We start from the raw sequence: 14,005 nt of genomic DNA, 5'->3' as shown, positions 1-14,005 counted from the left end.
TGTCTTAAAAAATAATCATTCCTGAGCACATCACAATTATTCAGCAAACATCTGAGGACCCAGGGACACTGCACAGCGTTCTGTACAATGTCAAAGCCAAGATATTAAAAATCAATCCATTGCTTCCTTCCAGTGGGCCAAGAGGAATGAAACGAGGCAACGTAAGGAAAGTGAACTCCTTCACAATCAGCTCTTTCTACAACATGAGGTCATACCCACACAGGAGGGGCCTCTGGACGAAGGGATGTTTTCTTTTTCGGTGTGTGTGTGTGTGTGTTGAAATGGCAGGGAGAGAGAAGCAGAGGAAGGAAGAGGACCGAAGGGAGGGAGTCCTCGTGAATATACTGTACAGACTTTCCCTGTGTGAACAAGTTAGCCCGTGCCGATCACTCCTGGCCAAGTATTAATCACGTAATGAGGAAACAGAAGCACAAATATGACTGACTGTGTGTGGTTTTTCTTCAGAGCGAAGGCGGGCGGGAGAGCTTCTTAGCTTTTAACACGAAAAGGAAAGGCTCCCAGCCGCGGTGTTTGCCTCACCCTTCTACCGACGGCAGCAGCAGTTTGGGGCGGGGGGGGGGGAGCTCGTGTCCGTTAGCTGGCAATGTTTGTGAGAGGCAACTCATCAAAAGGGTAAACTGTTCTCCTTCACTTTGTTATGACAAGTTGGCAGCATGTCTGCCTTTGCAGGTCGGGGTGTCTGTGTGATTCCATGCCTTTGTTGTGGCAGGGCGGCTAGAGTAGAATTACACAAAGGAAGGGGGGGGGAGTTTTAGAAAGTTCTGGTGTGCAGGGTGGTGAGGACGAACTAGAAACGGGGAAAGGACTGATTGCTTTCTGGCTCACTCAGGAAAGCTGAAAGAGCGGAGGGCCCAGAAGAGGGTGCCACAGTCTAATATGCGCCGCAACATCACTGCTGCTAGTATATAAAGTAAGATCACCCTATAAGGCAATTGTTTGATAGACTCCACGACACTCACTTCCCTGCTTCTTCTCTCACAGCCCTCGGAACGGCGCACTCCGGAGGGAAGACGGAGTCTAGTAACTGAGTGTTAATTATGTCTGAGTTGATTCAAGAGGAAAAAAGAAAACCATACACTGTATCAGCAGAGAAATTGTTTCGCTGTGAGGAAACTAATGATGCTTTTATCAGGAACAATATAAAGATTGCTTTCCTTTCTTTCTTTCTTTTTTTTTCACTAGTGTATGTCCCACAGGGTTTGGGCTATGAGATATTTCTGTATCGGGCTTGAGGTTCCTCTTGAGCTTTTACATAATCAAATCAATACAGCTATGATTCACCCTCTGGCAAAAACTGCTCCTTGCAAGTTGCTGCTGCTTCTTTAGTGACTGGAGAGGAAATAAATAAATAAGGAGGAAAGAAACTTATTACAAATCTGTAAACATTGATTTGTTTGGGCTTAGATTTGTACTTTCTTTAATTGTCAGGGAGTGGAAAAGCTGGGTAGTGGGGGGAGAGAGGCTGAAGAGGGGAAGAGGATATATGAGGCCACGGTCACTGGTCAAAGGATGTGATTGGATATGAAGTAGATTGTGGGGGAGGGGTTAGGATTTGATGGAGTGGCATAAAGCAACCTGATGTATTGTCCAGACATGTCAACGACAAGGACAAGAGCACTGAAGTCGTAGAAGAGGACTACTCCCTCTCCTTGCTCATAAACATCCAGTGTTCTTTCAGTCCAGAGTTCAAGACTGTCAGAAAGCACTGGGTGTAAGGGCAATGTTAAAGCCCAGATTCTTCCCCAAGCCCAAAAACAAGGACCAATCTGTGGCTCTTTTCCTCTTTTGGTTCTCTTGTCTCTGCCATCTTCCCGTTTCCTTGCTCTGTTTCCTTCCATCTCTTTAATTAGATTTACATTAAAGTTTCCAAAAGGTGTGACAGTCTCTTTTTGGTTATATGGTTTTGTCTAATGCCCCGGGACAGCACCATGATGCTCAAATGGAGATTAGCAACCATAATCCAGAGTCATCTTCTGCACTGGTGCAGTTCTTTTCGACACAGCGCAACTTGGCAGGACAAAGAACAAGCCTGCTTTTCCTTTATTTGCCAGCTTAGGCCAATGGCTTGCTGGCTTCCCTTGAAAAGGGGAGTCACTGTGTAGTTTCTGCTGTCGGCGCTTTCTGTAGAGTTTCAGTATCAGAAGAGTAAATGAGGAATGTTCTAAGGATGGTGAAAGTAGCTGAGAGCAGAAAATAGCCAGTTACACCAAGGTGCACATTGAGGCTGCTTCAAGTCTTCTATCAGCACCTCACACAATGCACAAGAACAACCTGGCACAAATGGTTTTCCTGCTGCAAATATACTGCTGCTTTCAGGAATACTTTTATTTAGCGCTGATCTAGGAGTGTAGCATGCACTGATAAACCACAGCTGTTTAAGATTATTGGATCAGTGGGTATGCCAATACTTCCTGCCTCAAAGTGGGAGTTACACTGTTTCCTGCCCAAAAGATCACAACACCCTTCTCTTGGCAATCCTCTCCTTTCCATTCTTCTCCAGTCAGGCTGTGTCTTATTCCTTTATTTCCATTTCTATATCTGTGGCCTGCTGTTTTTCTATGCTCATTGCCCTCAGCTGATTAATTGTTGAGAACTGATTTTTTTTTATCCATGCATGGACAATATGCAGATGCACAATAGGTTTCTTTAAAAAGAGGAGGTGGAAAACAATTAAATAATCATCCCATGTACACCAGTAACCCAGAATGGATAGAATTAGCAAGGATATCACTCAGCAATCACCAGCCAGTCACTACCACTATGACCAGAATTCAGAGGAGTTTTGGATGTGGATCTTTGATATAGATCAGCCGCTTGTCATTCACATTATCACCTTGGGAAAATGTGAGGTTACCTTGTAATGGGTGCTTAGTGTTGCCATTGCAAAAGCAACATAGGTGGAACTGCATGTGGATTAATCCCAAGTGTACATCTGGCTGATGTCTTGATTCAAGCATTGTGTTCCTCAGGGACAACTTTCTGCAAAGATTTGTCTAATCTGCCTGTCCCCAGTCTGATTGTTTGGTGGGAAGGACAGAACCTGGATGCCCACAAGATGGAAGACAGCTTCCACTGAAAAAGGTATTAGTACCACCAGCCCCATCTTACCTCCTCTTTCTCTGTTTTTTTTTTCTCTCTCTCTCCTGGTCTTCTTTCTCCTTAATCTCCCAACAATCTCAAATCAGTCTGTTATCTTTCAAATTGTTCCCCACCCCCCATGATTTCTCTAGAATCTTCCCAGTATGTCCCCAGCCACCTCACCCCACCCTACCCAGCCACCTTCAGCCTCTTTACTTCAACCCCATTTCTATAGCTGCTGGTACAGAAACTGAAGTTTTATACCAAGCTCTGTATAAATTACATCTCTAAGGATGTTTTTGTCTTATTTTCCCCTGAGGCGACACCTCTGTCATACTTGAAGAGAGAGAGAGAGAGAGAGCAAAACAATCAGTTTTTAATTTGGAAGGAAGATCTATTTCCACCCACCTCAAAGATTTTTTTTCTTTTGTGAGATTCACATTTTCCTATCTACAAGGAAATTTGGACTGGTTGTAACTGCTGGGGCAGAAGGGGGTATTAGCCATAGCTTTACATGACAGCATAATATACCTATTAATGCCTAGTGCTTAAATTTGCCCAGATGTAAACTGGGATTAATAATCTTTACCTCCTGTGAGTGAATACAGTGAGGCTTAATTAATGTTTGCAAAGCATGTGGAGCTCCTTTGATGGAAGGTGCTTAAAAACTGCTAAGTAAGTACAATAATCCCTGAGGCTTTATGATTATAAAAGATATAGGAAAAGAGTAGCTTGACATCATTTTCTGCCTTCTCTTTTATCCATCTGAAATGTGCTGGGATATGTGTGTACATGATTTCCTTTCCAGTGATTCATAGTGAAGGAGCTGATGGCATTCCACTGTTTTGCACACATACCAAAAAGTCTCCATGCACTCCCAGCCACAATCATCCCAGGCATAAAATGGAGTTTAATAAAGAGATCAATCTATTTCCATATGAATGATGCTATAAACAGTGATATAAATACAAACACTGTAGGTTTTATTTCAATAGGGGGATCAGGCCCAGAACAGACTTCTAAGAGAATTCTCCCTGGCTGGAAGAGCAAGGGCATCAATTTTCCTTTGCCATTTCTTTCTCCTTCTACAGTCCATAATACCACCACCACCCCAATTCTGAGGAGTCCCATAGTCTTCTAGAGCAGTGGTTCCCATCTTTGTGTCCCCAGATGTTCTTGGATTGCAACTCCCAGAAATCCTGGCCAGCACAGCTAGAGCTGAAGGCTTCTGGAAGTTTTAGTCCAAGAACATCTTATTTGAGAACTACTGTTCTAGAGCAAATTGCAGAATGGGGCTAGGAAATGATGGTGCAGCAGCAGGGGAGAATCAATTAGTATCACCTGATCGCCTTTCACCTTCAATTAAAAAATTGATTTGCAGGATCAAATTTTTAAAAGGCAAGTTTGGATATTTGATAATCCAAGTTAAAACATCATCTATCTTGGATAGTTAAATATCAAAAAGTCACTGATTCTCAGATTCAGTTCAGGGCCATAATTGATAGATACATGACACCCTCATACGATGCCTTTGAGAGGTTTGGGCTCGGAGGGAGTTGCAGTGAATCCCAATCAACTCAGTAACAGACAATTGTTTCCCTCTCTATCTCAGAGTTCTTTTTCCTGCCTTTTTCCAGTCAGGAGGATTCTGTCAGTTACTATTGTGCAACCCATAACAAAACTGGTGCCTAACAAGTTAGCAACAATTTATCATTGTGAGCTACTCAGTTTCATTTATGCCTATTAAACCAACAACAGTATTACTGTATAGCCAATGAATTCAATGTGTAAAAAAAAACCAAAACAAAAAACCGAAGATCTGTTGCTTAGCATAGTAAGTTGCACTATAGTAGGCCCACTGAATCAGTGGGGCTTTGGTAAGTTGACTTCTTCATAAGTCTCATTGATTGAAATGGGCCTACTCTGGTTGCCCACTTGAATCAACAGACATTACAGAAGAGATGACTCACCAAATCCCTACTGATTCTTTGGCTATTCTTGTTTTGTTTTTATTAATTTTCATAGGTATCAGGATTATGGTACAAATAGGGGGAACAGGTAAAAGAGGGGGGAAGGGTAGAAAAGGCTAAATCGAAAAGTATTCTTATGTCCACTTATACTATATTTTAAAAAAGGGAATTATACAAAGAAAAAAAATTATAAGAGTTTTCCAAGATATCCACAATTACTAATCTTCCATTTTCTTGGACCATCTCTTTCTTTTCATCTTTAGACTTACTAATTTTATAGGTTTGATATTATTCTGCCAAGTTTATTTCTATTGTTCTAAATCAGTGTTATAACCATTCGTTTGTGTCTATTTTATCATATATTCTTTCACCACAAAATACCCTCTTAAATTTAATGTTTCCATCTTTTGATCATCTATAGCATATCTTTATATCTGCTTCCCTACATCAGTATTCTTCATCTTCCATCTTATTGACCATTTATTTAGATCTGTTCCCAAGATCTTCATCAACTTTCTTTGTCCCATCTGCCACCACAGTAGGACTGTAGTATTTGTGGGGATCACTTCCAAACTTTTCATTTGCTGCACTTCCATTGCACTTTATGCACCAACCACCAATGCTGAAGAGGCTGAAATTCACCAATTCTATGAAGACTTACAACACCTTCTAGAACTGACACCAAAGAAGGATGTTCTTGTCATTATAGGGGACTGGAATGGTAAAGTAGGGAGTCAAATGATAAAAGGAACAACAGGTAAGTTTGGCCTTGGAGTTCAAAATGAAGCAGGGCAAAGGCTAATAGAGTTTTGTCAAGAGAATAAGCTGGTAATCACAAACACTCTTTTCCAACAACACAAGAGGCAACTCTACGCATGGACATCACCAGATGGGCAATACTGAAATCAGATTGATTATGTTCTTTGCAGGCAAAGATGGAGAAGCTCTATACAGTCAGCAAAAACAAGACCTGGAGCTGATTGTGGCTCTGATCATCAGCTTCTTATAGCAAAATTCAAGTTTAAATTGAAGAAAGTAGTAGAAACCACTGGCTAGTCAGGTATAATCTAAACCAAATCCCTTATGAATACACAGAACAGATTTGAGGAACTCGATTTGGTGGACAGAGTGCCTGAAGAACTATGGATTTAGGCTTGTAACATTGTACAGGAGGCAGCAACAAACCATCCCAAAGGAAAGCAAATGCAAGAAAGCAAAGTGGCTGTCCAATGAGGCCTTACAAATAGCAGAGAAAAGGAGAGAAACAAAATGCAAGGAGAACAAACCTATCCATTTTGAAGGAAATCCACCCTGAGTGCTCATTGGAAGGGCAGATCCTGAAACTGAGGCTCCAATACTTTGGCCATCTCATGAAAAGAGAAGACTCCCTGGAAAAGACCCTGATGTTAGGAAAGTGTGAAGGCAAGAGGAGAAGGGGACGACAGAAGATGAGATGGTTGGACAGTTTCATCGAAGCTACCAACATGAATTTGACCCAACTCCGGGAGGCAGTGGAAGACAGGAGGGCCTGGCATGCTCTGATCCATGGGGTCATGAAGAGTTGGACATGACTTAATGACTAAACAACAACAACAATGTCTGGTCAAACCTGCACTTATTGCCACGTTTTGACAGCTTCAGGCCAAGCCACCACTAGCTTAGGCCTTTATGGTTAAGTGCCCCATGGGACAACTGATCCTTGTTAATCGCTATATCCCTCCCGCCCTAATCAGTTCTTCATTATTCACCACATGGTCAGATCTGAAGAATTATATTGATTCTGTAATCGCGGACCACCCACTTGTTTTAGCAGGTGACTTTAATGCCAGATTGGGTTCCAGCAATGATGCTTTATCTGATCATATGATGTGGGGCACTGACGATTTAATACCACCTCCCTTTTTAGACTCTAGGGCATCTAACAATCCAATAATCAATCAGGTAGCGCATCTTATGGCCGACCTCTGTTGTAGTTATTTGAGAATTCTCAACGGCTCTGGAATTAGCACTTACGCTGGTGAACTGACCTTTCTATCATCCTGAGTTATGAGTGTGGTAGATTACATTTTAATCTCCCGAGTTGCTTTCCAAACTTATGAACTTTACGATTGGCTCTCCTTACAAAAATGACCATCAACCTGTTCTTCTATCCTTATTTTGGGAGTTACCCCGCTTAACTAATACTATTATCCTCCTACCTTTTATCATCATAAAATAATCTGGTCAAATAACACTAGGGACTTATATGACCAGTGGACCAAGTCTGCTGAAGTCAGATGTCTCTCACTGACAATTTCTCAAACTAGTTCTCCCTTTGTTGCTATCCAGTCATACCAAGCAATGATAAATTCCCTGGGCAGTCTTCAAAACCCTAAGCGCTTAGTGGATAACCATAATACTTCTTATAATTAGTTTGATGCAGAATGCTGGACTGCCAAAAAACTTTGTTTAATGTTTCGCTGCCTATGTGCTCGGGGCTCCTCTGATCTAGCTGCACTGTACTTTGAGGCAAAAAAGAACTATCAATCTCTCCTGGATGGGAAAAGACACACTTGTGCCCTAAGACAATAGGCCAGACTGATTCATGCTTTCCATACCAGGAATACAAAAGAATTCTGGGCATTGATATCTCTTACAACTCCCTCCTCAACCAATGTCATACAATCCCCTGTCTCTCCCACTGAGTGGACCGATTATTATTCAGACCTACTTACAGATCCCAATTCACTGGCAACTCAACTCACTGGGCAAATTTCTCCTGATGTTCCTCCCTGGTTCCCAGTCTCTGAACAGAAGACCCTAGAACTTATTGCCTCCCTAAAATCAGGGAAGGCTCCAGGACCAGATGGGATCCCGACTGATCTAATAAAAAACAACTTGCACTGGTGGGCGGAATCTTTGGTCCATCTTTTTACTCTAATTGCCACTCTAATTGCCCACTTTGGTATTCTTCCTGATTCCTGGTTAATATCTATCATTATTCCAGTGGGAGGGGAGAGAAGGGCGGGATGGAGATCTTGTTGACTCCTGTGGGTTGAGCCATGGCAGAGGTGTTGCAGGGTGGTGCCACAGTGCTGGTGAAAGGGAGCCCCTGCTAAGTGGGACCCTGAAGAGTGGCACATCATTCTCACAAGCCTTCCCCCTCTTTTTTTTTCATTTGGAGATTGAAGGACTCCCTTTTGTCTCTGTCCTTGCCTCTGGCTCAATAAAATTCCCACTTCCCTAAAGCCAATTTATGCAAGGAAGAGTACAGGCCAGTAACAAGGAAATGCAAGGCTGGCATTAAGAGAGCAAAAACTGAGAATGAGCTGAGATTAGCTAGAGACACTAAAAGCAATAATAAAAAAGCATTCTTCAGGTGTGTGTGAAGCAAAAGACAAAGAAAAGAAATAGTGGCACAGCTACTCAATGGAGATGGAAGAGTGATAACAGATGACAAAGAAAAGGCAGAGGTGCTCAATTCCTATTTTAGCTCAGTCTTTTCCCATAGGACAGATGATGAACCTCCAGACAAATGTGAAGTGTAAATGAAGGGGACAAGGTTGGAGTTGTAGATTGATAAACAAATAGTCAAGGAATACCTTACCACCTTGAACAAGTTCAAATCTCTAGGGACGGATGAAATGTATATGAGAGTACTGAAGGAATTGGCTGAAGAACTCTCAGAGGCACTGTCCATCATTTTCTTGAAATCATGAGAGGTGCCAGATGATTGGAGGAGGGCTAATGTTGTCCTTATCTTCAAAAAGGGCAAAATGGATGTTCCTCAATGAAACCACAGCTACATGGAGGAAAGGGTCAGTGGGGTCTCTGAAGGTCTATTTTGGGTCCAGTGCTTTTCAACATCTTCATAAATGACCTGGATGAGGGGACTGAAGGACTACTCATCAAATTTGCTGATGACACAAAGCTAAGGGGAATTGCTAATACTCAACATTCAGAAGGATCTAGACAGGCTCGAATATTGGGTCCTATCCAATAAGATGCAGTTCAGTGGTGGGAAAAGTAAGGTCCTGCACTTAGGCAGGAGAAACCAGATCCACAGGTACAGAATAGGTGGTACCTGGCTCGACAATAGTACCTGTGAGAGGGATTTAGGTGTCCTGATGGACCACCTCCTAAGGATGAGCCAGCAGTGTGCTGCAGCTGCCAAGAAAGCCAACACAGTCCTAGGATGCATCAACAGGTGGATAGCATCAAGATCATGGAAAGTGACAGTATACTGCGCTGGTGTGTCCAGTTCTGGTTACCACAATACAAAAAAGGTACTTAGGCCCTGGAAGGGGTGCAGAGATGATAAAGGGACTGAAGGCTAAATCCTATTAAGAATAACTAAAAGAACTAGGTATGTTTAGCTCAACAAAGAGAGGACTGAGGAAAGACATGATAGCAATCTTTCAATATCTGAATGGTTGCCACAGGGAAGAGGGCATAGATTTATTTTCCATTTTGCCCAGTGGTAGGGTAGAAACTTGTGAGAGAGAGATCCAACCTGGAAATAAGGAGGAATTTCCTGATGGTGAGAACCATTAAGCAGTGGAACAGCTTGCCTGCCAGTGTTGTGGGTGCCCCATCATTGGATGTTTTCAAGAAAAGATTTGACAGTCATCTGTCCAGGATGGTATGAGGTTTGGGATAGTACGAGGTCTCCTACCTTAATCAGGGGGTTGGGCTAGTAGACCTCTAGTATATAAGTTTAGAAACCATTTGAAAAACATAGAGTCATAATTCAGAATACAGGTTTCAGCTATTAAGCCCAATATAACAAGGCTTGTAAGTGAAAAACAGCACTAGCCTTCTCATTAATTAAAATTATATGAATATATGTTCCCTTCCCCCCCACCCAATTTGTGTTTAATCAGATGCAATTTTGTAGAATTTATATTCATGTCATTTTGGAAAATGGAGGGGGAAATAAGGAATCACTTTTTCCCTCCTCTTTCTTGTGAGGAAAGTGCTTTCCTCCTCCACTTCCTTTGCAAAAAGCTGCTTTTCCCCTCCACTTTTTGCAAAGAAAGTGGAGGGGGTGCTTTCTTTGCAAAAAGTGGAGGGGAAAAGCATTTTGCTCCCTCCCCACCTCCTTACTACAGTGTACAAAACAACCCTCAATTTTTCCTCTAATTATTTTAGGGAAAAGTGTCATTTTATACACAGAAAAATACAGTATATTTCATCCACAAGCGAGATATTTCTATTGCCAAATCACTGTATTTTGTTAATTTTTCCAGTTCTTTCGTGTGAACTCTGGCATAAGAATAAGAATAAGAATAAGAATAAGTGATTCCAGGGGATCATCATCATCATCATCAATTCAAATTTGTATGGAATCATTCCAATAGAAATATTATAATAGGATGTGTGTGCGTTAACAGATTAACTCATTTCTCCGTTCTCTCCAAATCTGAAGACCGTCCAGGAGAAATTTTAAATACATATTTGATGCACTTTAGAGTTTTAAATCTTAAGTCTTAGTGGTCCACAGCAACAAAAGATATCTAAAGGGTGGTGAAGAAAGCTGCTGTAACGGGGGGGGGGGTGTTACCATTTATATACGTACTGCTTTTAACTTTAAATATTGTTTTTTAATTATGTAGGCCACTTTGAGTTCTTTTTAAGGAGAAAAGTGGGGTACAAATATTTTAAATAAAATAAAGTAGCCCATAATACAAACTCTATAAGGACTGCTTTGTTCAGGAACACTTAAGTAATTAAGGTGATTGCCATCATGAAAAATGACAACAGGGAAACTTCTAAGTGAGCAGATTTGGGGAGGGCACTTCCAGATGCAGCTTTTGTTGAACACTCACCATGCCTTATTTATTGAATTTTTCATACAATGCTATTATGAAATTCTTCCTATTCTTAAAGCAGTTTCTTAAATTGGAGGCTATCATTGTCAAATCACAATCTTATTTATTCAAAATATTTTATCCCACCTTTCTCCTTAAAAAGAACCAAAAGTGGGTTGATTTCCGCCAACAAATCCTAGGCTGTGAAGGGAAAGCAGTACAAACAGTGTCCTTCTATTGAGGGCTACTAAATGTTGCAGATAAAGAAATAATGTGGAAATTAGAATATCACCCTGCCATTAGATTTTGCAATCACTGCTACTGTGACTGCCATGTGGCTTGTGGATGTTGTAGAACTTTTGATTAATTAGCTTCAAGTTCCTCAGAGTCATCATTTAGTTGTTTAGTCGTGTCCAAGTCTTCGTGACTCCAATGGACCAGAGCACACCAGGCCCTCCTATCTTCCACTGCCTCCCGGAGTTGTGTCAAATTCATGTTGGTTGTTTCGATGACACTGTCCAACCATCTCATCCTCTGTCGTCCCCTTCTCCTCTTGCCTTCACACTTTCCCAACATCAGGGTCTTTTCCAAGGATTCTTCTCTTCTCATGAGATGGCCAAAGTATTGGAGCCTCAGCTTCAGGATCTGTCCTTCCAGTGAGCACTCAGGATTGATTTCCTTCAAAATGGATAGGTTTGTTCTCTTTGCGGTCCAGGGGACTCTCAAGAGTCTCCTCCAGCACCACAATTCAAAAGCATCAATTCTTCGGCGGTCAGCTTTCTTTATGTCCAGCTCTCACTTCCATACATCACTACTGGAAAAAACAGCTTTGAATATGTGGACATTTGTTGGCAAGGTGATGTCTCTGCTTTTTAAGATGCTGTCAAGATTTGTCATCGCTTTCCTCCCAAGAAGCAGGCATCTTTTAGTTTTATGGCTGCTGTCTCCACCTGCAGTGATCATGGAGCCCAAGAAAGTAAAATCTGTCACTGCCTCCATATCTTCCCCTTCTATCAGAGTAGTCCACCCCTTTTCTCATTAAACTGGCATAATCTCAATAACTTACTCTGTGAAACTGGTAACAGAAAGAATTAAAACCATTTTCTTTACTTACAATTATGAGCAGATGAAACAGCAAACTGACAAATATGACTGCTTTCAATAGACCTGAATAAACACTAGAGAGGGAGAAAGATGCCTCTTTGTCTCTTTGTCTCTGGACTCCATGACCCATACGATCCCTTCCAGCTCTGCAGTTCGATGATGATGATGATGATTTCAGTCAATATTTTGGATATTTGTCTCCTCCATGCCTGCTTTTCTTTTACAAAATGAAACAGTACTGTGTTCAGGCCTCTGTGTTTGGCAAATATAATTAGCCACAGTGATGCCTGTGAAGTTTCTTTTGCTTTTTACTAAGTAAAAGAATGAACTAGTAAGGCAGAACTGATGAAGAATGCAAACACACACTTCCTATGAAGTTTATAAGGTGCATAGCCTGACCACATCTCACTGTAAGCCAAAGGATCATGTGAACCAGCAAGCATTTCAAAACAAATCAAGCTTTCTCCCCAGCGGTATTTTTCCTTTGTTTTGAGATTAAAAGGGAAATCTATAATGTACATGCTTGAAAAACAATCATAGCAAGACTATATCCTTCAGAAAGGTTCCAATCCATAACTCAGAGGGGCTAGATTAACCATCATAGTATAGCACAGGGACAAACTGGATATCCTTGCAATTAAGTAATTAAGAGCTTTAGAATAAGGAGGGTATACTTACAAAGGGGCACCTTTAAAACTTCCCTGCATCTGAGAACACATGGTCACGAGTTTCATTACAGTGCTCTCAGATGCAATAAACTAAGAATACAGGTAAGAAATGCAACTAGAGCTATGGGCATCTTGACAGGGTCATATGCAGAATGAGGCCAATGAATATACTAAAATAGACCATTTATGCATACACACAGACATACATACATGCCAGTGTGTGTTTTTACTGAACATGTACTGATTTCTCCAGTTTAAAACATTTAATATGTGGCAAGGCAGTTTCCATTTAAAAGGTGAAGTTTGTTTTTAGAGGTGAAAAAAATAACCAAAGTGGCTTATTCCCTCCCACTCCCCTACCCACTGGCAATAAAATTCTTGTAGCTCACAATTAATTTTTTGAGATCACTAACTATCGCCTTAAGTAAGTTTAAATGATATGAAAGATGAAAATGTCCTTTATATTTTAGCCGCCCAGAGTAGACATGGTCTAGAGGTGCGGGGTATAAATTTAATAAATAAATAAATAAATAAATAAATAAATAAATAAATAAATAAATAAATAAATAAATAAATAAATAAATAAATAAACAAACAAACAAACAAACAAATAAATAAATAAATAAATAAATAAATACCAATACTGTGACTATAGGTAAAACAGGACACTTTAAAAGGTAAGGAATACATGAGTAGAAAAATCTGTGCCTCTTCAGACACTGTACTACAACCCCCATCATCTCTGACTCTTGGCCTTCTTGGAAGACTCAGGAAATTTAAGTCCAAAAATATCTGGAGAGCCACACATTCTCCATCCTTGGGACAACATAAGAAGGTTATTACGTATTTAAGAAAAGTGCTCTTTCCAAGTAAGCAAAGTGTTTCTGCAATTAAGAAATCTATTCTTCATGTTCAACTTGTTCACAATGAACAATTCAGAGAAGACATCTGTAATTTAAGTAACCTAGGTTCAACTAGGTTCAGATTCAACTAGGGTGGCAGTTCTAGAAAACAGCAATATATACTTTTTCTTCTCACAGATTTTTCCCCATCAAAACATTGCCCCTCAAACTACTCTTACTTGTTTACTGGGAAAACCCAGACACACTTTCCATTTCACCACTAAAAGCAGCTGCAGAAGATGGTTTAGACTGTTGCAGAGTTTTGAATTTCTAGTAAAATTTCCTTTTGTTATGCACTAGAAGTACAGAGACCAACAGAGGACAATAGCTACAACTTCCCTAGAGTCCACTGCTTTCTCGTTAACCAGCACTTACAATCTCAATAGCTCACTCAGAGACGTTTGTAGGAGAAGGAATAAAAATATTTTTAATTACAGTTACTTGAAATTTGTGTATGCTGCTTTCTTTACTGC

The 14,005-nt window shown here is 40.8% G+C and overlaps 1 long non-coding RNA gene across 1 annotated transcript in view; it reads left to right on the top strand.

Moving 5' to 3' along the window:
• LOC110081099 (uncharacterized) overlaps positions 1-14,005 on the top strand; it is a 64,714-nt gene that overhangs the window by 35,305 nt on the left and 15,404 nt on the right. The window contains exon 2 of the long non-coding RNA XR_002300910.3: positions 2,991-3,102. This is a non-coding gene — a long non-coding RNA (uncharacterized LOC110081099). The remainder of the gene's footprint in view (positions 1-2,990; positions 3,103-14,005) is intronic.

Source organism: Pogona vitticeps, chromosome 2 (genome assembly GCF_051106095.1).
Source record: "Pogona vitticeps strain Pit_001003342236 chromosome 2, PviZW2.1, whole genome shotgun sequence".
NCBI lineage: Eukaryota > Metazoa > Chordata > Lepidosauria > Squamata > Agamidae > Pogona > Pogona vitticeps.
The sequence above is the reverse complement of the archived record's forward strand: the minus strand, read 5'-3'. Positions and strand labels throughout refer to the sequence as shown.